The sequence below is a fragment of the Chrysemys picta genome, chromosome 1 (genome assembly GCF_011386835.1).
Source record: "Chrysemys picta bellii isolate R12L10 chromosome 1, ASM1138683v2, whole genome shotgun sequence".
Lineage (NCBI taxonomy): Eukaryota > Metazoa > Chordata > Testudines > Emydidae > Chrysemys > Chrysemys picta.
In genome coordinates, this window is record NC_088791.1 from 180,457,773 (window position 1) to 180,483,626 (window position 25,854).

Here is a 25,854-nt window from a genome sequence, read left to right on the forward strand (position 1 = left end):
TAATTCTCTATACACTACAGAAAGAATGAGGGAAAAGAGAAAAAGAGGGGCTGCATACAGAGAGGCAGGATTTGTTGTGTGATATTCTGTGTAAACTCCACACAGAAGGTGAAGCATTTAATTTTCTCCCACAGGGTCCTCCACCCTGTAACTATGGCCTATATTCTTTATTCCTACATGTATATAATTACATGTAACTGTAGTAAAACCCGTATTAACTCATCTGGGAACTATCCAGCAATAACTCATACTGTGCAGGTCATGATTCCTTCCTTAATCATTTCCAGCTGGTGGAGGGCTGCCATCGCCCCACCACCACTCCACAGCTGGTCCCTAGCCTGTCGCTGGGACCTTCCCCTCATGTGAGGGTTAAGGGACTGGGGAAATGAGGCTGTCTCCATATTCTACCAAATATTAGGACCCCATTCCCCAGCTTCTTTATGGGATGCCTGCCCCTAAGTCTACTTTCAATCTGGGCTTGAGAAGGTGCTCTGGTTGGAGGGACAGTATTTATATACCCCTGTCAGGGTACAGATGTGGGTACCCGCATAAAAGACCCCCCGAAGCTTATTTTTACCAGCTTATTTTAAAAACTTTCCCAAGTCACAAATTCCACCTTGCCTTGAACAGTATGCTGCCACCACCAAGTGATTTAGACAAAGAGTCAGGGAAAGGACCAGTTGGAATCCTATTCCCCCCAAAATATTCCCCCAAGGCCTGGACCCCCTTTTCTGGGGAAGGCTTGAGAATAATATCCTCACCAATTGGTACAAGTGAACACAGACCCAAGCCCTTGGATCTTAAGAACAATGAAAAATCAATTGGGTTCTTAGAAGAAGAATTTTAATTAAAGAAAAGGTAAAAGAATCATCTCTGTAAAATCAGGATGGTAAGTACTTTACAGAATAACAAAAGATTCAAAAACACAGAGGATTTCCCCTCTAGGCAAAACTTTAAAGTTACAAAAAGAGGGATAAACCTCCCTCTTAGCACAGGGAAAATTCACAAGCTAAAAGAAAAGGTAATCTAACGCATTTCTTTGCTATTACTTACTATTTCTGCATTACTTGATGCTTAGTTCAGATATGGCTTAGGGAGATATATTTTCCCTACTCTGTTTCATTGTTAACTCCGGGAGACACAGACAAAAAACCTTCCCCCACAGATTTGAAACTTTCTTCTCTCCTTATTGGTCCTTTTGGTCAGGTACCACCCAGGTTATCTGAGCTTCTTAACCCTTTACAGGTAAAAGAGGAATTAATCCTTTACAGGGTAAAGAAGGATTTTATGCTACCACTAGCTGTATATTTATGACAACCCCCTCTTGGGTATGTGGGGGGTCAATGGTTTATCTGAGCTCCACCAGCTTGCACACCCACTCAGATGATGCCTTTCTCATGCTCCCAGTCACCATTCCTCTTCCAACCCCAAGGTGGGGGAGGAGTGGCTTAAGAGTCACTACCCTTCTTTCCCACCAGCCAGACAAAGATCCCCTGCCTTTAAGGCTGGGGTGGAGGGTGTTATGTTGTGTAAAATGAGTGTAACACACAGAGCGAATCCTAGAGAATTATCTCACAAATGCTTCTCAGGCTAGCTCTATTCACAATGGTATGGTAAAGATGGATGGAAATGGGTTACATTTCTTTAGATTTTCTTCCAAAAATTGCTTCTCAGGCCTGGCCAAAAATTCTAAGGCTGGCTCTTCCCCTTTCCAATGGTATAAAAAACTGTATCTAGACCTAAAATGTCACAAGACATCAGACCTTAAACCTATCTCTGTTCCAGGCTTAATATTGGGAGGGGAAAAAAGCAATATGTCTCTGGTAGTCTTTTTTTTTAAGCTGATTTCTGAAGTTATTCTAAGTTTTAGAATGTTAAGAGAAGTCCTAGTGAACATGGTTTAGTGGGCAGAGTGAAGGTCAAAGTTGTATGATAAATGCATCTCTCACATATGCCATGGAAAATAATGTAGACTGGGATTTTCAAAGCTATCTAGAGGGGTTAGATACACATTTCCCATTAAAGTTAATGAGAGTTGTGCATCTAGAACTCCTCGGAAGGTTTGAAAATCTCAGCCATAGTGGTTTTTAGAATACAATTTTTCAAGGGGTTTAAGATCCTATGGACCCTCTTGGCTGCAGCTGACCATTGCATTTCCCTCTTTATGTTAACTACTGCTAGCTTGAATCCTCTTTAACATTGGTAATACAGTCCATTTCTAAACATAAAAATGCATATAATGATGAAATACCATGGCTTCACTATAGTGTGGGGGATGGGTGGGAACAGAAAAGAAGTCTGGATAAAAGTCAATCTGGGGCTAAAGCCTGTCTTTGGCAGTCTAAATTTATATTAGCAATTTTGGCTTATCTGGAAAGGCGAATAGAAGGAATTTACTATTTGAAATGGGTCTCATTTTCTGCAATCTTCATCTCTCTCTGCCTTCTCCCCATCTCTGTCTCATTGGTCCCATGAAAGCCCCTGTGGACAACCTAGAATGTAAGTGAATCTCTTTGCTTATTATCTGAGGAAAATTACAAATACAATCGAAGTCTTGGGCAACAGTTCGTGCTAATTATTGTGCCAGAGCATGCAGGGACACAGCTTTCAAAAGGAGGGAATCGGAAAACTGGAGATACTAAATTCAACAGTTTGAGATATATTTGTCTACAAATTAGTTTAGAAGGGAAACAGTAACTACTTCCTGTAAAGCACAGAACAGATATAAAGTGATCACATATTAACAAAGTCCCTGAGGATAAAATACTCAGATAAAATTAAGCAACAAGAGAAAGAAAAGAAAACAAACAAAATAATTGTTATACAGAACACTTGGGAGTATCCTGAAGAACATCCAGCAACTACATCTGTTATTGGATGATGAGAAAGTAAGGACATCTGAAGAGAGGACACTAAACAACCAAGTAGAAGTGCCACCACCATATAGATCAGAATAAAGTTTAAGCTAGTAAAATAGTTGTGTAATAATTATGGTAAATTAGGCATAATAATACCAAGTTTTTAGATAATAATTTTCATTTGTAGATCTCAAAGTCCTTTACAACAGAGGTCAGTATCCTTATCCCCTTTTTGACACCCATTTTACAGATGGGGAAACTGAAGCCCAGGAGGAAAGTGCATTACTGAAGGTCACCTAGCAAAGTAGTAGCAGAGCTGGGAATGGAAGCCAGGTCTGCCTGAATCTTAAGCCAGCGCCCTATTCATTAGGCTATGCTGCCTTCCCACAAGGAAGTAACACTGGGCAACAGCTAGGGACAGGATAATGAAGCAAGGCACTGCTAGCCAGTTCCCTGTTTGTTCAAAAGTGCCTTGATATTGCTTCTGTTTTTATTACCCTTTAGAGGGATCCTGGATTTGGATGTGAGTATACAAATGTTTTACTTTCTAAAATTGTGTAGAGATTATTGGTAAGCATTTGAAACTGACAGGACTGGATCATGGGACTAGATAGTCACCTACCGGTGGGTATTTTTACCCCAATACAGATCAGTTCTTATAGCCTTTTCAGTGTTTTTACCCTGCTGATATATAGAGTTCAAAATAATGCATTTTCATTGGCTTATCCAGCTCATTAGGCCATATGTTCTTAAACAAATAGAGTATCTGAGCTTTTAAGTCTCCAAGACCCATTTTGTGAGGGATGGAAATAGATATGGAGGTAAAAATTTTAAAAGCACCTATGTTCCATTGGATGCTTTTGCAGTAAGGCACTCTTGAAAATATTGTTCATGGTCAAAAATGAGTGACAATACAGCACAATCTTGCAAGGACAGACCAATGGAATAGGTGAACTAATGGGGTGACCATCCACATTAAAAGAAAATAAAGGACAAATGTATGAAAAAATATCAGACAAAGTTTATCTTTATGGGACAGCACCTCAGAAAGTTTTCTGCTAGAACAAACATACACTGAGAAACACATATCTTCGTATGACAATGTATTATTTGTATTGTTTGATTATTAATGTGAAGTATGGGATAGCTACATGAAAGAGATAAATTGCCACCCACTGACCTACAGTATCTAATTTATATGACTATGGGATGCAGACAGAACGTGAGCCCCAATTGATGTCATATGAACTATGGATGATTTGGGAAGTTATTCTAGGGGGTGAGGAAGAGAAGAGGTTGCACACTCCCAGCAGTAAGAGAATAAAAGGATTTAATGAGTTTGTGATGAGGTGTGTATCCCACATAGGCAATAAAAAGGTTATGGTATGCCTGAGAGGCCAATTATGCTACATAGCTGCACCTGTGGGGTGGGCCAGGTTGAATTAAAGATGAAGCCCAGCAGGGGAAGGAGTTGGATAGTAACTAGAGAGAATGCTGCAGCCTCTCTCTTCACACTAGGGAATGGAGAAACTAGCAGGGTCAAGGAAGAAGCCTAGAGAGAGAGAGAGTTGGCCATGGGATCCTAAGTAGAGAAGTCTGGCAAAAGGCCAGAAGAGAAAGCGAGCAGCTAGCAGGGTGGAGCGTGCTCTGTTGGGGAGCCCTGACAAAAAGGCAGAATATGGACTTCGAAGGAGTGAACCTGAGGAGGTGTTCAGCTGAAGAACAGAGTGGGATGAAAGGTCAAGCCTGAGGAGGGTAGAAATTGCTTTGTCTGTATTTTTGGATTTGGAATTTTGTTTGGGGATTCCAGGGGGAGCCCTGAGAGCCCTATTTCTGAAAGAAGGGTGAATGAAGAGAGGTTGTGGAGAGGTGGTCTGAAAAAAAAGACTATAAGAGGAAGAAGTCAAAGGGATGCAGCAGCAGAGAAGAGACTTTGACTGCTGGTTATAGTGTCGCTGGATTGGAATCCATTTTAGTGTGTGGGCCATGGTTCCCCTACTAGCCACTAGGGAAGGTGGTGAGAGACCTCTGAGAAGGGCATAAGGATGACTGAAAATACTGAGAGAAGCGTGTGAGACCGAAAACCTTCTGAAAGGCCACTGGATGGTCTTTTGTCAAACTTCTTGGGCAGAACTAAAGTGTGACCTGGCCAGAGGGCTGAAGAGGTGTACCACCACAAGCACTGGCAGGAGATTCAATAGAAAAAAGAGCTGCTACACCATGTCCAGCCCTGAGGGGTGCGTCAGCAGTGAATCCACCTTTCTACAGGGTTGCATTCTCATCTTCTATTCTGGTCATTTTGTATTGCTCTGACCTTGCAAAGCAGTTAGAAAATTGCCCTAAAGGATTTGGGCTGAGGATTGCCCTGGTGTAAATGAGTCCCAGGATGGCTAGCGTAAGTAGCTGTAGGCCACCTATTCCCTCCACACATCACATGGCGGGGCAGAGGAAGTCCAGGTGGGGAGTGACACCTCACAAGTATATCCAAGCAAGGTCAGAATGCACAGTGGCTGATCCTTGGATGGCAGAGTGGTCTCTGTGGGACCCCCACAGTTTAAAACAAACCTTGCACTCAGCTCCAAGGTTAGGGAAATGTAAAGTTGGCTGAGAGCCACCTTTTCTCCCACACTCAGCTATGCTCAATGCAGGTGAAGAGCCAGCCCAACACCTGTAAATATGTGAAAAGCTGGATATCAAAGAGACATAGGCATTGTTGGGAATCCACAATCTCAGTAAGGCTGTTTGAAACCTTGGCAAATGCTTTTTTGTTTTAACCATGTGTACAGAGGTGCTTACAGTTTAATTAGAAACAATCAGTTCTCCCTCTGCCTAAATTGCTGAATAATAAACTATAGCCCCAGAGAGTTTGTAGTCTAAACATTCTCACTACCTTACTCAGCCAGACCCTTAGTTGAGCTGTATTTTATTAGGGCTATCTCAGCTCTTGTGAACTGAAACTCATTTAATTAAAATTTGTGCATACTGATTTAAGATTGCCACCTACATGCAGCATCCTCCATAAATTGTGGGCCCAACTTTTAAAAATGTAAGCACTGAGCTGGAAAACCACATAATTTGTGGTATAATTTATTATTGTTTACTCCTCATCTTGCTGGCTGGAAAGTGGGGGTGGAAGCAGGGGTGTGTTAACTGTGTTGGATGGTAGAAACAACTCTAGGGGAAATGCTGGGGGAAATGTTGCTTCACCTCAAACAAATATAAGACTCCATTATCTTTGTAGGATGTGGGACACGCCTGTGAAAATGGGGACTACTCTGTGGCTTTTGGGACAGGAGGCAACTCATGTTGACTCACGTTACATAAGTAACATAACAGCAGCTTAAGGAATTGATCCGGTGAGGAGCTGATTATCCTCAACTTGCATTACATTCAGCAGGAGTTGAGGGATCTCAGCACTTTACAGGCTCGCACTTCATAGCATCATATCCTCTATGTACAAAACTAGTAACTCTAGATGCGATGAAATTCATTGTTCAGAATTTAGTATTACTGTAATTTTTAAAAGATAGGGAATATTCTCAGTGATGCTATACTGTCCTTTTGGATAGATGAAACATATGGAACAGTTCAATAAAGGTAGCCAACTAAGATGAAGACTCTAAGGACAGGTTGTAAATATGCCAGTACTTCTTGCTTTCTGGAACATAGTCAATTTCTTTGAGGCTCTGATACTGATTTCTAAGGTCTGAGTCAGAAGGAATTATTTAGTTTTGACTGTTGATTTCCAAACGAGGAGTTTATAAATTGAATCCGACAGGGACAATACATATGTTGTCATTTCCAGCTATGTTCAATCTCTGAGCTCTGCAGGTAGCTAAGTCACATTGTGCCCAGCACCACGAAGGGCTGCAAGGTAATGGGGCAAAGGGGACAAAAGAAGCTTTTCTCTCCCTTGGGACCCTCTGCGGGGACTTGGCATAATCTGAACCTTTATGCCCAAGGGTTCAGAATGTACTACCTCCTCTGGAGCTGACTTCTCTGAAAAGGGGAGTGTCAAGCAATGGCCCCAGCCCTTGGGTGTACAGGTAAGGCTGGATCAGCACAAAGGAGTGGGTAGAGAGCATGCTAAACAAACTGGTTCTGTATATTTAGAAGAGTTTCACTTAGCCTTTGTATAAGAATAATTTTAAAGAGGGGCTTGAAAAGAGAGAGTAGATCCTTGGTGAACAAAGAAAAGGGGGGAGGCCCAAAGACAAGGGGGCAGCTGTGAAGAAAAAGGATACAGAAGAAACATTTAGAATGGATGTTGGGGAGGAAAAACAGGCAATGAAGGTAGAAGTGCATGGATCTGTGGTTAAGGCACTGGCGTGTGGAAATCTGAGTTAAAATCCCACCTCCACCATAGACTTCTTGATGACCTTGTGCAAGACTCGAAGGGTATGTCTATGCTGTAATTAGACACCTTCAGCTGGCCCGTGCCAGTGCTCGGGCTGCAGGGCTGTCTAACTGAAGTTTAGATGTTTCATGTGGACTGCAGCCTGAGTTCTGGGACCCTCCCATCTCACAGGGTGCTAAAGGCCCGAATGTCTACACTGCAATTAAACAGTTCCACAGTCTACGCCCCATAAGCCTAAATAAGCTGGCATTGGAAAGCCCCAGGTTTTCTATTGCAGTGTAGACCTGCCCTTAATTTCTCAATGGCTCCGTTCTTGATCAGTAAAATGGGGGAGATTAATATTACTTTTCTCCCACCCATTATCCATCTGGTCCATGCGTGTGAGAGAGAGACTGTCTTTCGCTATGTGTTAGTGTAGTTAGCACACTAGAACTCCTTAACTTGCGGGTCTAGCTGCCACTGTAATATAAACAATGCAGAGTTAGGCAGGGCAGAGGGAGGTAACGTGGAACTACTTCTGTATTATTTTCTTCAGCTGCTTCCATGTGCATCTCTTTTTCTCCCCCAGTCCCAAGCAATGGCCTCAATAAACATCTCCCATCACTAGCAGGGAGTGACAGGGCTGGGCATGAGCCACTGCAGAAAAGGAAACAACAACCCAAAACATTTTTAGCTTAAGGATCTCTAGCAGGTACATGAGCTTTAAAAAGGAAAACAAAGAGTGTGTTCCTTCAATATATCCACATTTGGGGGGACAAACGAAATATGTAGTTTTTCCAGTGGCCAAGTGATAAATGGATCTAGTTGCCTTAATAGGCCTTCCAAGAAATATTATATGTTTATTCAGCATAAATGAGGCAACTTTTACCATTTGGTATGAATCAGCGTCTTATTGAGTTCTGATTTTCTGTATTCTCAGTGAGGTGCTATTTTTACTCCAGAATAAGAGGTGGGGGCATGAAGGAGGTAATGACACCAATTAGGAGACATGAATGTTGTTTACAGCCACTTCTCATCTCTCAGGACAATTAGATTGTAAGAATAAAATTTGTGCACAGAGCTGAAAAGACAACTCCAATGGAATTTTTTAGAGTGATTTATTCTTCGCTGTAATTGAAGCCTTTTAAAATCCATTTAAATGTTACAGGAAATATATCTATGTCAGAAAATACATAAGCTGTTGTGTCTATAGGAATATTTTTATGTTCCAATAAGTGAAATTTTATATAGCACTTTATAATGCATAGAATAACAAAATGCTTTTGCAGGCAGAGGTAATCTTTGTCTAAACAGACGAGGAAAGTTTAAGAGGTGAGATTTAGGAGAGAAATCTGCTTGAGGGGAAAGTCCCATGTGGTTGGGCCTGCACAAATGAAAGAGCAACTGCAAATTACAGAGACCCAAGAGGTGTAGGAACTAGCAGAGCAGTGGAATGAACAGTTGGGTAAGACATCCATGGAGTGTTATGAAAACCATTGGGCAGATCCTCAGCTTCTGTACGTTCTCTTATGCCGATGGAAGTCAATGGGGCTATGACTATGTTCACTATCTCAGGATCTGCCTCCAGGAGGACCCTTCCCCCCGAATATGATTCACAGTGTGATAGGAAACCAATGAAAATAAAGGGTAATTTGATCCTTTTGTGTGTCTGTGACAGGCTGTCTTATTTTGGACTCCATGAGATTGAGAAATTATGGATATAGGGTGGCTATAAAGAAGGAATATAAATTGCTAATAGGTAAGGAATACGGTTTGGGGAGATGAGAAAAGAGGAGTATGGAAACACTCCAGGAATGAAATAAAGGAGAAGAGAGAGACCAAAAGAAGAGAAAATAGACTGAAAAAAGAGAAAAAAAGAGAGGGGGTAAAGGGTAAATAAAAGTGATCTTTGGTTAAGACTAGAATTTAATGGGATATTTTGGGGGTGGGGAATGGGGGTGGGATTTGAGTTTGTAAAAGCCAAACAACTTTAAAAGAAATGTTTTTTATTCCTCTGTTCTTACTGATTGTGGCTGGGCCTGGAATCAAAAATACTAAAATATTATGAAAAAGGCTATTCTTGCTCTATTTCTGGACAAATAAAAATCAGAACATGTTGGAACGTATACAAGAGCCTGATTACACAAGATATTTGGCCTCATTTTCAGACCAAAAAGGGTAAGCTAAACATCAGGGTGAAATCCTGACCCCACTAAAGTCAATAGCATTGTTGCCACAAATTCTGGAGTATTGGACACATCAGAAACTTTGAGCTAAATGTGGTCACCCATATTGCTATTTGGATATCTTCCTAGTGGCTGTACAGAGTTGGAGGCTATTATGAGACAATTATTCTATCTATAAGCTGAAAAAGTTCTTCACTTTAATAATCATTTAAACTAGTATCAGGGTAGGATAATACATTTTAATGATATTTTGTCCTTAAAATGTCCCTTATATTGTGAGAATCTTTTAGCTCCAATACAGAAGACATGCAGATTCAGTCTAAAACAAGACATGTCGAAGAATCCTTTGGCTTGGTCCACACTGGGGCGGGGGATCGATCTAGGAAACGCAACTTCAGCTACGAGAATAGCGTAGTTGAAGTAGACGTTTCCTAGATCGAACTAAGTTTACTTACTGCGGGTTCCGGCGGCGCAGGCAAGCTCCCCCGTCGACAGCGCTTCCTCCTCTCGGTGAGCAGGAGTTCTGCAGTCGACGGGGGAGCGCTTCTGGGATCGATTTATTGCCTCCAGATAAGATGCGCTAAATCAATCCCAGAAGATCAATCTCTAGCCGCCGAATCAGGCGGGTAGTGTGGACCTAGCCTTTGAATCCTCACTTATAAAATATTCCCTCCAAAATCCTTAAAGATGGTTTTCAGAGACCCACTCTCTGAAGAGATGATAAACTTTTCCATTTAACAAAGGGGCTTCCACCTTTATCTTTATTACAGGACCTTCTTTAATCATCAGTTTTTGGAATCATTCTAGCTGACTGACCAGAAATTTTGGCCATCTTTCATATAAATTATGCAATGTTTTAATTTAATCTGGATAAAGCCGTGAGAGTGTTTTGATGTTAAATATGTACAAATGATGTATTTTGAGCAACACCCCTATGATTATGGTAGAGAATATTATTGCAGAGCAGTTGCTGTCTACTGCATCAACTTTCTAGGTATTCTTTTGCTGGATTCATTATTCAATGGACATCTGGTAATTTTACTAACAATTACTTTTATGTTTTATATCACACTTAAATTACAGTACAATACAAATATAAATAATCATGTGATATCTACAAAGGTTTAATACAAAACTATCAGAAATAAAAATAATGTATTTTGTTAATCATAACTTAGATCGCTCAGTGTAGCAAGTGAAATCCTACTTCAAATTACTTATTGAATCCCCTTGACTCCACTTTCCCACTCTAGCTCCTTCCCTTGTAGTCCAGTATTTCCATAAGTATCTTCTCAGCTGAAGAAAACAGGACAGAACTCTTTGGGTCATAATAATGCTGCTCTTTAACTGGTGGAGGGGTAGCTCACTACTGAGCTGGGCTGGTCCTATAGCATCTCCAGCTGCTAGCCAAGGAGGTATGGATACTGAAAAGAAACATGAGACCTGTCACAGAATACGACTACTGTGCCACCAGCGCACAATGTGTATTTGTAACCCACACACTGTCTGGGTGTGGTGTTCTGTCCCATCTAGTGGCACCAAGACCACTTAGAGAAAGTTAAAATGAGTCTGCTCTACAGACTAAGCTAAGAGCCAGTTGGCTTTTAGCTCATGCTATAGAAACGCCTGCACTAAGCTCCAGAGACCCAGGTTCGATCCCACCCATCAACGACCAGGATCTGTCAATGTTACATATACATCAGTGGAAGATAATCAAGCCACTTCTGAATATATTTTGCAACCTGAACAATGCTATATAGATATACCACTCTGTAGAGTCAGGTGAAATAATTCTTGATGATGAGTGACTGTAAACATATTCATGTAACTGATATGTGGATACATGGACAAACAGTGGACTGGATGAGTTTCACAGCTTGCTGGATGATGTATTCAAAAAGCATCTGTGTCAGACACTGGCATTGTTTTTAAAAAGCCACCCTTTTTCTGGATTTATAAAAATCACAAGGCAGCCAACATCATTGTAAAGCTTAAAAACAAATAAATGCCTGGCTTGCTGCCCAAGATCTTTCTTTTGGTTTTATTGCCCTTGACAAAGATATGAATGTTGTAAGAACAGTGGAAGAAGGCAAATTCACACATATGCTGAGTCCTGTATGCTGTCTGAACCTGCTGTTGCATGATCTTCTTACAAATGACAGCATTATTAAACATCTTCTGGCTGAGACTAATAAAATCTGCATCCATTTGTCACTCGAAAGAAAGCTCAGGGGAAAAACCGCTCATGCAAAAACTAAAATAGGAAGTGCCAATTCATCCGAACTCCTTGTAATGCCACAAAGTGTGCTTAAACATCAAGGCGTCAGTTAATACACGGACAGGAGGAGGTGTGGTAAACAAAATAGAAGCTACTTTTTTAATATCAGGGCAATAGAGATTTGTGAAATGCTCCTGTGGACCTTCAGCTTCTAATGGTGTCCACACATAACATAGTCTTTCCACCAGGCTTTGGAGGAGGATTGAAGACGGACAGTGATTCTTCTGCCTGGAAAATGAATGACTTGTTTCATGCAGCAAAAGCCTTCCATTACCTTTTAGCTACCTTTTGTGAACATTGAAGACCAATTCCCCAGGTGCTGTAAACTGATGTAGCTCCATTGAAGTCACTGGAGCTCTGCTAAATTGCACCAGCTGAGGCTCTATCTAGCCCTGAAACATCATTCTCTGCCAATCTAGAGTCAACATAAAAGGAGACCGGTAAAGCAAATCGCTAATCTGAGGCCTGATTCTACCACCCTTTGTCTTTTTAAATACTTTAATCATTGATTTCAATTGGGGCTGTTAAGGGAATAAGGTAGTACTCAGCATGGGTATCTGGCAGAATCTAGCCCTGATTCCCCAGCAATCAAAGCCTGATGCTAAGGAAAGGGAAGATCTAACTATAAAGCAACACAAGTACTATGACATCTGTGCATCCTGTCTCTTCCATTCCAGCAGCTCCTAGTCTAAGCTATAGTTCAGAAATAGGAAATATGAAGTTGTGATTGAAATCTAACTGACAACGGCTACCATTCTAACACTGTGGTAGAAGTCTGCTGAATGACAATAAATAATAGGCATTTGCTGGCACTCTGCACCAAAGGTGGATTTCAAATTATGCGAATAGCATCCTGAAATCAGAGCTGTAGAGAGTGATCTGACTTGACTCCTATGGCTGTCCAGGCTTTTTGTATGTGGAAATGATGTAACTGGCATATCTGAACATTTCCTAGAGTGAGCAGGGCTGGAAAACCAGAACTGAATATTCTATTATGAGAGGTGCTATTCACATAAGATGAAATTCACCCTTGGTGCAGAGGGCCAGTGTGGTGGGGTGGCTGCCCCACACAGGGAGAACAAGGGGTTAAAATCAGCACCAGGGAGGCTGTGCAGAACCAACTAATCAGGAAAGGGCTTATTGAGCTCACCAATAGGGGGAAGGCTTGCTGGAGCAGCCAGTCAGGGCCGGCGAGGGCCATATATAAAGGGCTGCTCAGCAGAGCAGAGGGAGTCTTTCCCTGGAAAGAAAACGGGGAGGACTGGCTGCCTGAAGAAGCACCATCGATAGAGCAGTGCTGGGCAGGGGCAGCAGAGTGCAAGGATGAGCTGTTGGCTGACCACTGCCAGGCTGGGGCTTTGCTACAAGGGCTGAGAGGATGCTGGGGCTATGGGGAAAGTGACCCAGGGAAAATAGGCAACAGGTTGGAGGAGGGCAGTAGGTGGCTCCCAGCAATAGGATCCCTGGGTCAGGACGCAGAGTAGTGGACGGTCCTGGGTCCCTCCCCTCCACCCCCCGCAACCCACTTGCGAATGAGGAGAGTGGCTGGTATCCATACTGAAGTTTGCCCCTGAGGCAAGGGGCTGCATCTTGGACTGCAATTGGCCATTGAGGCAAGTGGTGGGCTAAGGACTGCTGGTCACCCGGAAGCAGGGAGATACCAGAGTGGGGGCACAGCCAGAGGACTGTGCCCAGAAGAGGACGTTGTGGTCTGGGGCATGATGCTGGTCCAAAGAGTGGAGACAGCAATGACAGCAGGCGTGACACCACTAGCTGAAGGCAGACTGGAAGGGCTGAGAGCTAATTCCCAGGATGGCCATCAGGAGGCCCCACTGTGGTGAGTCCTGCACTGCTACAGCCAGCAAATATCTTTTGCACCTCTAAGCCCTCCCCCCCACTTTGGTTAATCATAGGCCTTGGAAGGAGTCTTTGACAACTGGTGTGGTAGTCACCAATCTGTGAAGCTCCTGAGATATCTGTTGAAACTGCATTTATGGGAATCTGGTGGCTGCAATACAATGCTGAATGGTAGGGTTACCATATTTCAACAATCAAAAAAAGAGGACAGGAGGAGCCCCACCCTAGCCCCGCCCCTGTCCTAGCCCCGCCCCCGTCCTGTCCTAGCCCCGCCCCTGCCCCTTCCACTCCCTCCCACTTCCTGCCCCCTCAGAACCCCCAACCCTCCCCCCCACTCCTCGTCCCCTGACTGCCCCCCAGGACTCCACCCCCTCCCTAAGCCTCCCTGCCTCTTGTCCCCTGACTGCCCCCCCCCAGAACTCCTGACCCATCTAAACCCCTCTGCTCCCTGTCCCCTGACTGCCCCCTCCTGGGACCCCTGCTCCTAACTGCCCTCCAGAACCCCACCCCCTATCTAAGACTCCCTGTTCCTTGTCCCCTAACTGCCCCCTCCTAAGACCCCCCCCAACTGTCCCCCAGGACCCTACCTCCTACCTGTACCCTGACTGCCCAAAACCTTATCCACCCTCCCCCAGAAAGCCCCCCCGAACTCCCGACCCCCCCCGCTCCTTGTCCCCTGACTGCCCCCTCCTGGGACCCCTGCTCCTAACTGCCCTCCAGAACCCCACCCCCTACCTAAGCCTCCCTGTTTCTTATCCCCTAACTGCCCCCTCCTGAGACCCCCCCCACCTGTACCCTGACTGCCCAAAACCTTACACCCCCAACCCCCAGACAGCCCCCCCCAGAACTCCCAAACACCCCCCCGCTCCTTGTCCCCTAACTGCCCCCTCCTGAGACCCCCCCCACCTGTACCCTGACTGCCCAAAACCTTACACCCCCAACCCCCAGACAGCCCCCCCCAGAACTCCCAAACACCCCCCCCTCCTTGTCCCCTAACTGCCCCCTCCTGAGACCTCCCCCACCTGTACCCTGACTACCCAAAACCTTACACCCCCAACCCCCAGACAGCCCCCCCCCGAACTCCCTGACCCATCCAACCCTCCCCCCTGCTCCCTGTCTCTTGATTACCCCCCCCAGAACCTCCCTGCCGCTTCTCTGACCCCCAGCTCCCTTACTGTGCTGCAGAGCCGCGTGCTCGACAGCGGGGGAGGGCAGCAGGGTCGGAGCTCCAGGCGAACGGACTGCGATCTGTGAGTGCAGGGAGGGAGAGGAGGGGGGGTGTCAAGTTTCAGGAGGGAGGAGGGGGAAGTGCAAGCAGGGCTCTGGCTTTGGCTGTTGGAGCACCGGCTGCTTTGTAAGCCGCGCGCACGCTCTGCATGGGGGCGGGGGAGGAGGGGAAGTCCGGACATTGACAAATTCCCCCCGGACGCTATTTTTAACCCGAAAAAGCCGGACATGTCCGGGGGAATCCGGACGAATGGTAACCCTACTGAATGGTTGCAGCAGTTACTTCAGCCAGTAGATCATTGTAATGGCCACAGACAGAACCATAGCCCTTTCTCCTGGCCCCACTTTCGGGAGGATTGGAATTCATGGCCCCTAGAGCACTTGTGTTTCACTAACATAAAGTCCAATTGCTCTGACTTTATGTGGATATATTGATTGATTTTCTTGCTTAGGGAAACTGCTCCTGCCCCTGCTGAAATTAATGGGCCTACTCACATGAGTAAACTGATGCATGTACGTTTTTTCAGATTTGATTCTAGGAGATGACTGACTAAAATGTCAGATGGGGAATTAATTGTTATTTCTGTATCATGATTAGTAGAACTAGAGTCAGAAGGCCTATTTTCCTTGAAGGGGCTGTTATTGAGAAGACGTCAGTGGAACAGGGATCATGGGGAGCTAGGCTGGAAGCAACTCAACCAGATGGACAGAGCAATGCACAAGGTTCTAAAAAGTTCCACCTATTCAGCTTAACCTGCATTAAGCTTCACTCTTTGCTAATGAAACACAGAGAGCATGTCAGGTTCAGGCCGTCAGTCATACACACCATGGGTCTGGCATCAGAATGTTTATAGCTGCAGTGCAAGAAACAAAAGGGAGAGTACCATGGATAATGGAGACAGTTTTGAAAGCATATGGGAATGTTCTCAAAGGCGATGGGTTGCCTTGAAGGAAAGCTGCAACTGGAAGTAGACCCCACAGTGGGGTCTCTGTGCTTACCATGAAGGCAAATTCCAGTGGCATTATGTAATCTAGTAAACAAGGATCTTGAAAGTCTGCTGAGCAGTGACATCATAGCACCTGTAGAGGCTAGCACAGCCTGGGTAGGCAGCATGGTGGTGGTGGTAAAGAAGCCATCAAGCAAATGATGCATCTCTATAGATGTACAGCCACAGCCACTGAATCAGGCATTGAAAAGATATCAGTATCCACTCCCCACAATTGATGGCATCTTGCCAGCACTTTCCAAAGCCAGAATATTTACAGTCTGATGTGAGGAAATGGTTCTGGCACATAAGCTTGGATGTAGAGTCCAGCATGCTGACAAACTTTGCAACATCAATTGGTCGGTACAGATGGCTGCACATGCTGATGGACATAAGGCCAGCACCACAGATGTTCCAGAGAAGACTCACCCAAGCACTGGAAGGGCTGCCTGGGGTGAAAATACTTGCAGATGATATCCTCATTGTGGATGAAGGGAACAATGATACAGAAGCTGAATGAGAAAATGACAGAACACTACCTGCTTTTCTACAGAAATGCAGGGACACGAACATAAAACTCAGCACAGAAACAATGTGAATCAAATAGCATGTGGTGACATACATTGGACATCTGCTCACAGCAGAGGAACTGAAAGCAGATCCCAACAAGATCATGACACTCAGGGCTTGTCTACATTACCAGCAGGATGGACTGACCGCAATTGATCCAGTGGGGATCGATTTATCGCATCTAGTCTAGACGCGATAAATCGACTGCTGAGCACTCTCCCATTGACTCCTGAGTCAATGGGGGAGCATCAGCCGTTGACTCACCACAGTGAAGACACCGCGGTGAGTAGATCTAAGTACGTCAACTTCAGCTACGTTATTAACCCCCCTCTCCCCCCAGTGTAGACCAGGCCTCAGAGACACGCCGGCCCCAATGGATGTGAAAAGGAGACAGTGCTTCTTGGAATGGTACATTTTCTGTCCAAGTTCTGTCCACACCTGGCTATAGTAGTGGAGCCCATTTGTAAGCTTAAATGGCAGGATATTATGTGAGACTGGACAAGTCCCCAGCAGCAAGCATTTGACAAGCTGAAGCAAATTGTCACTGGCTGGAAAATTCCAATCCCAGTTGCAAAAACTCAAAGGCAATGTCTCCTTCCATGTTTGGTTTGTGAGTGAGAACAACTCTCATTTTAACTGGACATTTTGAATTTTTGGCAGTAGTATAGGTCATCATCTGATTGGTTGATACCAGTATCTCCAAGAAGACAAACCAATTTGGACCACCCAGGAGAAATTAGATAAAACAGATTGTCTCCTTCAACACATGGCTTCTTGAAAGTCAAAGACACCAGGAAAGGAGAAGACTGAAGTCCAGGGGATAGCCACGTGAGACTCTTCTTAGTGACATCAAGTACCTATCCTAAAGAAGCAACTTTGTATACTATTTCTCAGCACTTACTACTGCACTAGGAAGAGACTATAGTCATGTCTTCCTTTGCTCCCCCTGTGTTTGAAGTGTCATCTCCTGTTGTGAACAATCAGGGCCAGCTCTAGCTTTTTTGCCGCCCCAGGCAAAAAAAAAAAAAAAAAAAAAAGGCGGCCGGACTGCCAAAGCAAAAAAAAAAAAATACGGCAGCCGCAGGGAGCGCGGTCAAGGAGTCTTGCAGGGGGGTGGGCAGTCCACTTGCAGCAGGGCGAGAGGGGCTCCCCTCTCCGGCCTTGGGGTGCCTCTCCCAGCCAGGCAGGCTCCAAGGGGGCCTACACAGGCAGCGCTGGCTGGGGTCTGCGACCTCTGCATGGGGCCGGCATTGCAGCGGGGCTCGGCACAGTGCAAATGGCGCCGGGATCAGTGGGGCCTGCCCCTCTGCTGCCCCCGGGCCGCCGCAGAATCCTCCCTCCTTCCGGTACCTGCCGGGCCGCCGCAGAACCGTCCCTGCCACCGCTGCCTGCTGGGGCCGCAGAACCCTCCCTCCCTGCCTCCGCTGCCCGCCGGGCCGCCACAGAACTCTCCCTCCTTACAGTGCCCGGGGGCTGCAGGAGGTGCTGGCTCAGCCACTCCTTTAAAGGTGGCTCGGCCGGGCCGGGTTCAGAGCGGCGTGGGAGGCAGAGGCCGGTGCAGGCTGCAGGGAGTGGCACATCCTGGGAAGCCCGGCGGCACGATGAGCAGCAGGGATCACTAGTTCCTGCCCCCCGTGGGTCGGGGTCCGTGCCCCTTCAGGCCTGGGCTGGCTGCCCCAAGATTGGCCAGAATGCCGCCCCTTACAATGTGCCGCCCCAGGCATGTGCTTTCTCGTCTGGTGCCTGGAGCCGGCCCTGTGAACAATAGCTGAACTGAAAGCTGACAGCTGAGCAAAGATCTGGTGATAAGTAATGAACAGATTCTCTCTTGGGTGATGAACCAAATCAATTGACCATTTCCTGAAAGTAGGTACCTAAGTAGTAAGGAAATGTATGTGCTTGTTTATGTGCTTTCAAGACTGTTACAGAGTTAGTGTGTGTCCTTGTTTTGTAACAGGCTCCAATTGTAAAATAGCTTTGAAACCACACAAATGACTGTTGATAACTAAGATTGTGAAACACTGCTCATGTCGCTAGCATAGTTAATGGTTTTATATTGTCTTTCCAGTTCTAGGTGTTCCAGTCTCTTTGTAGGAAAAAAAAATCTTATAATACCAGGTTTGTAAGCCATAGCTGTTGGTGCAGCCATCTTGGGACATAGACTGAATACCATCTGGTTTGTTCCAGTAAGCAACTTACCTCTGCATGTCACTTTCTGTGTGCCCCTCTGCAGTGAGTCCCTTGGCCAACTTTGCATGCTTGCTGACTCAAGCTGTAGTTTCTCCATCAATACTCTGCTGAAATGCCCAGTTTAAAATTCTTATAGTGTATAAAAAGTCCCTCACATTCTTTGATGCACTCTTTTAAACTTGTTTTAACAATCCATTTACAAATGCATGACATGATTGTCCATAGGGGTTTGGTCTGATTGCACTATTACTGCATGGCCATAGGTGTGCTGCTGGAGGAACTGCTTAAAATGTTGGTAAGCTTCTGTTCCGTCATACACCCATAAACCAATGAAAAAATACTTCCATCAATAATAGTCAAAATTTAAAGATATGCAAAGTAAGAAAAATGCTGCTTGATAACTTATTAGTTTGATATAAAGATACTTTCTTTGTATATTTTGATATGTGATGGTGACAAATTATGTTTTAACACTAACAGTTATAAAGCTGTAATTATTTTGAATCTCAGCATCTACTATCATTAAAGAATTATTTTTTGACCCTCCGCATTATCTGACCCCCCCCAATTTCCCACAACTATAAAAAATTAAAATTAATAAAATAAATTAAAAATCCATAGTTTTTCACAACTGACAATGCAAATTGATAAAAAAATAAAAAAAGATGATTATAAATAAACTATTTGTCAAAATGATGAAAAAATAAAAATCAAATTCTGTCAAGCCTATCCATAGATAAGAGTGGTTTGAGTTTTGCACTTAAAGCTAGGATTCAGCTTCTTCATATATAAATCTGTGTGAAAACATTTGTGAATTCTAGATTAGAAAAAAATTAATAGCTTTACCCTTGATCCCATATATGCATACTCATGAAAATATCGGTGCTCACTCAAGAATACTCAGTTTTTTAAAAATCAGGCATTTCATAGAGCTTCAGTCCTGTAATGAGTACAGATAAATAGTTAGACATTGTGGAAACAAGTTTTTGTGCAAAAGAATGTGTTGTGTATTTTACTCCCTTCCTTTCCCGCTCCTTTTCCCTTTCCTACACATATTAAATACAGCCAAAATCTTTTGACCTTCAGGGCATGCTCCAAGACCTATCTGTTCTCCCAGACTTTTGAGAAAAGGGTGGGTGTGGAAGGAGATAGAGGGTGCATGAATTGTCAGTCCTGATAGGTTGAATGGGTGAGAGAGAGTTTATAATTTGATCTTGGTTTATTTCATAATATTTTATTTGTGGTTTCTGACTGTATGTGATACAATACAGAATGGAGAATGAAGGAACAAATTAACATCAGTTACTTACAAACTTGCATTTACCAACTGCATGTCTGATCTTACAATTTGTGGTAAACCAAGTTGCTTGAAATGGGGAGCTAAGACCATGACTGTCTGCTCTTCTGATCATGCTGCCCAAGTGGAACAACAGGCAAATTTGTTGGCACACCCAGGGAAAAGAAATAGTGGGTGCTCAGCACCCACTGGCAACACTGAGGATCAGTGCCTCCCTCTCCCCCAGAGCACCTCCCGCCCACTGGCAGCCCACATTTCTAATCTGCCAGAGGGTGCTCTCCCCCAGCTCCACCCAGGCCCTGCCCCCACTCCACCCCTTCCCCCAAGATCCCACCCCTGCCCTGCTTCTTCCCACCTCTGCTCTGCCCCTGCCCCCACCCTCCCTCTTCCCTACCCAGTTCAGCTCCCTCCCCATAGCACACTGTGCCCTTGCTCCTCCCCTCTCTACCTCAGCTCCTCCTGATGCCATGAAACAGCTGATCTGCAGCAGATGATAGGCACAGGGAGGGAGGGGCAGGCGCTGATCTCTGTGGCACACCAGCTGGCAGGTGGCGCTGGGGGGAGGGAGTGATGCTGAGAGGGGGATTGCCAGTGGGTGCTCAGTACCCACCATTTTTTCCCCATGGGTGCTCCAGTCCCAGAGCACCCATGGAGGTGGCGCCTATACCCCAGAGCCTCTTACCCACCATGGATCAGCTGTTCAGTGGTGTGCAGGAGGCGCTGGGGGTGAGGGGAAGATTGGGGGCAGGAAGAGTCAGGGTGGGGGCAGAGCAGGGGGCCGGAAGCTGTGGGACGAGTGTGGGGGCTTGGAGGAGGGGGTGGAGTGGGGATGGGGCCTGGGGCATCGAGCACCCTCTGGGATCTGAGTAAGTCAGTGCCTATGATCCACACCATTACCTATTTCCAGAAATAAAGGAATATGCTTTGCTCAGAAGTATCCTTAAGGAGATAGCAAGTTATGGGATGATCAAAAGAGGAGTATCCATTGAATTGTGGTTATTGGATATTTTAATGTCCAGATTTCTCTAGCTATTTACTGCTCTAACATAAAATATGTTCCAACTACAAAATTTCATATATTAATAAAAACAAGTTAATCAATATAGCAGCAGCAGTTGGCTATTGGTAAAGTTCAACACTTAATCATAATTAGGTCAGGAAAAACGGATAGATCCAACTGTAAGAAATTGTATAAATACCACAAAGTAAGTAACCAACCCCCTTTAAATCATCAAATTGGTCAAGTCTGGCATTGACTTCAATTACTTCTGTTCAAGTGCACTTGAAATATCAATTAATCTTCCACACTTAGAATGTACACTTTTTCCAATTATCAAATTAAGATTTACGCTAAATCAATGAATGCAATGATAGTTTAATTATATTTAAGCCACGTGAAATACACAATGAGGAAGTGTGTTCATGCAGATAACCACCTGGGTGCTATAGACTGAACAAATTACTGAAAGTATTAGGGCTGGGTTTTTTTGGCATACATTCATATTATGCTCCTATCAGTGCAGCAGCCACCCTTGGTAGATAGATTGGTACAAACAGAATAGGAAAAATTATAGACTCGTATTTTTTTTTCTAAGGGCACCAGGTGTTTCAAATGCCACCAGAAGGGTGCTCCAGGCAATGCCATGCTGTCCAAGATAGCTTGGCATAGATTAGCTGAAAGCTTTTGTGTCTCTGCAGATTTTGATTAAGAAGCAGTGTCAGAACTCCTCCGGGCTTTCCCTTGGTACAGTGTAGCTAAGGGATTTTTTAATCACAGCTGCCAAAAATATGCCAGCTACGATAATTACATTTCAATTTAAATTGGTAATTTAATGACATTTTTGAACCAGGATGTGGAGTATAATGTCATCTCGCCTCCCCACACTTACCCCACAGCAATGCTCTTTGTGTTGGAGACAATTAAAGGACCCAATCCTACAAGGTACTGTGTTACCTTTGGCTCTCAATTAAGTCAGTGGGTGCTGAGAGTTTTGTGGTGCTCAGCACCTTGCAGGTTTGGGCCCACTGACGGCCCCTTTTCATTTTCAAGGACAGAGTCCCAAATTTAAATGGATTGGACAGCACCATTTTCATGCCCTAATGTCTGAAACATGCACCAAGCCCATCATGAAGCAAAAATATAGGACGATCTGTTTGTTTGGGCCTCTTACCTTTAATCTGAGTCCACTGAATTTAGCTTAGTGTTCAATGTTTTATACGTCTCCAGCTACTACACTCTATATGTGCTAATGAGAAGTAGGAAACAAAATCCTACCTACTGAATCTTTTCTATTTCTTTGGAAGGGACTAGATGAACCCAAGACTTTCTGTCTGCCACTTTTTTTTCTTTTTCAGGGCATACACAGGAGCCTGGCAGTATCAGCATACTGTAGTGGAAGTCATTTTCCTTTGTTTCGAATGCAGTGTGTATGGACATTTACATAATAAAATGCTTGCACAAATAACAGATGGTGAAGAGGCACTCATTTTGCTACATGTTGGAAACACAATGCTATTCCTTGATCAACTCATTTCTCTTACTTTTGCCTACAGATGTCTTACCAGCTATTAAACCCCGGGGGTTATTCAACTGGTGAAAGGTTTGAAGACAGGCAAAAAGCTGTCTGCAGAATTTCCCTGCTTCAATCAAGAGCAAATGCTGTGCCCTGATGGGGATTCTCAATCCATCAAAAGTGGTTTTCGCTGTCAGAAAAGTAAATAATAATCCCCTCTATTTGTGACACTTGGGTTGAAATGATTCACAGTAGAGTATGATAAATACAACCATTGCACCAGGTCTTAAATACGTTTCTCTCTGGATTTTTGTTAAGAGCAGAAATCAGGAACAGAAAGAACTAACCATGTTAATGCTGATAATTAGCAATATCAACTCTCAGATAAATGCCATTAATTTTCTGAGAATTAAATTCCAGCAAAGAATGTCTGTCTCATAGAATGACAGCCTTTTAGCCTGGGTACAGTACCCTCTCACTTCCAGACCATAATTAGAATTAATGGGCCTAATTCTGATCTCACACCTGTTTTACACTAGTGTAACTCCATCATTGACTTTAGTGGAATTACTTCTAATTTACAAAGGTGTGACATCAAAATCAATCCTCTGGATGAACATGGAGGGCCATTAATATGGACTACAAGTTAATTCTAACTACTACTCTTTTTATTTGAATTTACATAGTGCTTTTCATTTTAAGACCTCTGAGTGCTTTACAAATATTAGTTAAGCTTCCCAATGTCCCTGTGAGGTAGGTAAGTATTGATATACCCACTATTCTTTGAGTAGTACAGATGGCCAACTGGTGATAGTTAAGAAGGTCATCCCCTGTGGACAGGTTATTCTGAAATTGTTGATTATGGAGTTTCTTGTACCTTCCTCTGAAGCATCTGCTAATGGCAATTGTCAGAGACAGGATACTGTATTAGATAGACAATGGGAGTTGGGCTCCTAAATCTCTTTGAGGGTCTGGGCCCATGTAATTTGACTAAGGTAGGCCAGATAGTGTAAAACATAGGAATAGAGCCAAGGACTCTTAGTCCTATACTTAACCTCTATACCATACTCCCCATCTTCCCCATGATACAGTAGAAGTGTACAAATGTATAGGGATGGGTATATTCAGTATACTTTGAACTAACTTTGGGTATCTCTAGCAAATAGATACCCATGGCTGGCACACACCATCCGACTTGGGCTTGTGGGTCTCTGGCTGCAGGACTGTTTCATTGCAGTGTACACTTCCAGGCTTGCACTGCAGCCCGGGTTCTAGGACCCTGTGAGGTGGAAGGGTACAACAGCTGGGGCTCCAGCCCAAACCCAGAAGTCTACACTGCAATGAAACAGCCCAGGCCCTACAAGACCGAGTCTGTTGGCATGGGACAGCTTTTTTGTGTAGACTACTTAGGGGGGCTACTAGCTGCTGCCCTACAGAACTGTAGCCAGAAGACACACTATCTGGAGGTGACATAATCTGGTCAGGCGTTCATATTTATTTAAAATGTCCATTTTATTTTAAGGCACTTTTGAGCAATGCATCTGAAAATAAGTGTCCTTGATCCATCTGGAAATGTGAGTCTCCAGAACCAGTCTTCAGAAAGCATCACTGAACCAACGCTTTCTCCTTGCAGGTATGCATCACGGTACATTGTTTCATTATATGACTATTAAGGAATGCGGGGATTGATCCAGCAAAGTGCTGAGTGCCTTTTGTGAGGTGCTAAGCATCTTCAGCTCCCACTGAATCCAGTGGGGGTAGCCTGTTGAAGCTACAGTTTTTTGGGAGACTTTCTGTTCCTGTTTTGCAACAACACTTTAAGTTAGAGACTTTTTAAGCCTTCATGCTTCCTGGCAAATGCAAGATTAGCTATGTGCCTTCACCCCCCTATGGGTGGAGCCTGTAATCTTTCTCTCAGGTGGAGAGCCATGATGCATATTTTGTCACCTCTAGACTGTACTGCAGCAATGGGTTCAACGTGGGCTATGACTTAAACTCATTTGAAAGCTAAAGCTGAAACCCTGACACTAACTGGGTTCATGACCCTTGGCAAGTTGCTCAAACCTTTCTGTGCCTCAGTGTCATCATCCATAAAATGGGGATGTTGTTAATAGTTATTGTTTAAATACATATTATGGTAGCACCCAGAGGCCTGGATGAGGGCCCCGTAGTTTTAGATATTGTACAGATATACTGGTAGACGTGGTTCCTGAACCAAAGAAACTATAATCTGAAAAGACAAGTGATGCATGAAGGATGCAGGGTTGAATTAGGGCATAAGCATGAATCCAGAGCCCCAGTTCCTGGAGCCAAGAGTTGGCATAAGAATCTCACACATGCAGAAAAAAGCTTGACTATGTGAGGCCAATGTAATCACTGCAGAGATATATGCCTGAGTCTGCAGACAGCCTGAAACAATAGCTCCGTGACATATGAGCTGTTTTATTTATTTGTATGGATTGTTAAATCTGAAATATGTTGTTTGGGAGACCCCCTAATAACACTACAGCTCAGGATTCTGTGTGTGTTCCACTGCCAGTACTCCATGATAGCTCTCGTGAGGTGGTGGTAGCAAGGGGTGAGGAGTGGGGTCATAGAGGGTTTTTCTACACTGCAATTAAACACCTGCAGCTGGCCCATGTCAGCTGACTAGGGCTCACGGGGCTTGGGCTGCGGGACCACAAAATTGCAGAGTAGACATTCAGACTTGGCTTGGAGGCCAGGCTCTGGGATCCTCCCCACTTCAGCCTGAGCTCCAGCCTGAACCCAAAGGTCTACACAACAGTTCTACAGCCCTGCAACTCAAGCCCAAGGCAGCTGACACTGGCACACATGACTGTTTAACTGCAGTGTAGACATACACAGATTCATAGTTTCAGGCCAGAAGGGACCACCAGATCATCTAGAGGTGGGGCCACAGCATGGGGACAGAGCCATGGAGAGCCCCATTTTGCATGCACCTAGGGTCCTGGTTGCATTAATCTGGCCCTACAAAGATAGGGAGAGGGAGACATATAGAATGTATTATATAATATAACTTTGCAATTGAATATTTAAATAAATGATTTTTCCCAACTGCTCCTGAGCCTAACCAATAAATGTTGATTTATTTTTTTTGTACATGTGATGGCAGATGTGGACCTTGAGATGAATTCTGAAGGCAAAGAATGATATTCTCCTTTGAGACCTTTGGATGAAATGCATGATGTTATGTAAGTACTAAGCATTATTTTTAACAATAATATTCAAGTGAATGAGGCAGCGGGATTTTGCTCAGAAAAAAAGATGTGCAGCAATATGACAATGAACAAAAAGAAGCTAACCCCAATGAACCTGAAAGTGAATTAAGAATCTGACTTTGTTTGTAAATAGTAACGTTAGAATTATTCATTGCAAATGATTTCTTACAGATTTTACCCGTCTTGTTCTGTTCATGAGTTATCTAAAAACTGATCACATTATTTACATATTTGTTTGTCGTTTGTAATTGTTTGTGAAATAGTTTTTACAAGCCTGTTTGGGATTATGGGTTTTAATGATGTGTTTGCAGCAATAG

At 44.1% G+C, this 25,854-nt stretch overlaps 1 long non-coding RNA gene across 1 annotated transcript; it reads left to right on the forward strand.

Moving 5' to 3' along the window:
* The first annotated feature begins 22,267 nt into the window (after positions 1 to 22,267).
* LOC101944115 (uncharacterized) lies at positions 22,268 to 25,564 on the forward strand. Its single transcript, XR_255784.3, has 3 exons — positions 22,268 to 22,499; positions 23,821 to 23,931; positions 25,432 to 25,564. It is a non-coding gene; the product is annotated as an uncharacterized LOC101944115 (long non-coding RNA).
* Positions 25,565 to 25,854: the final 290 nt, after the last annotated feature.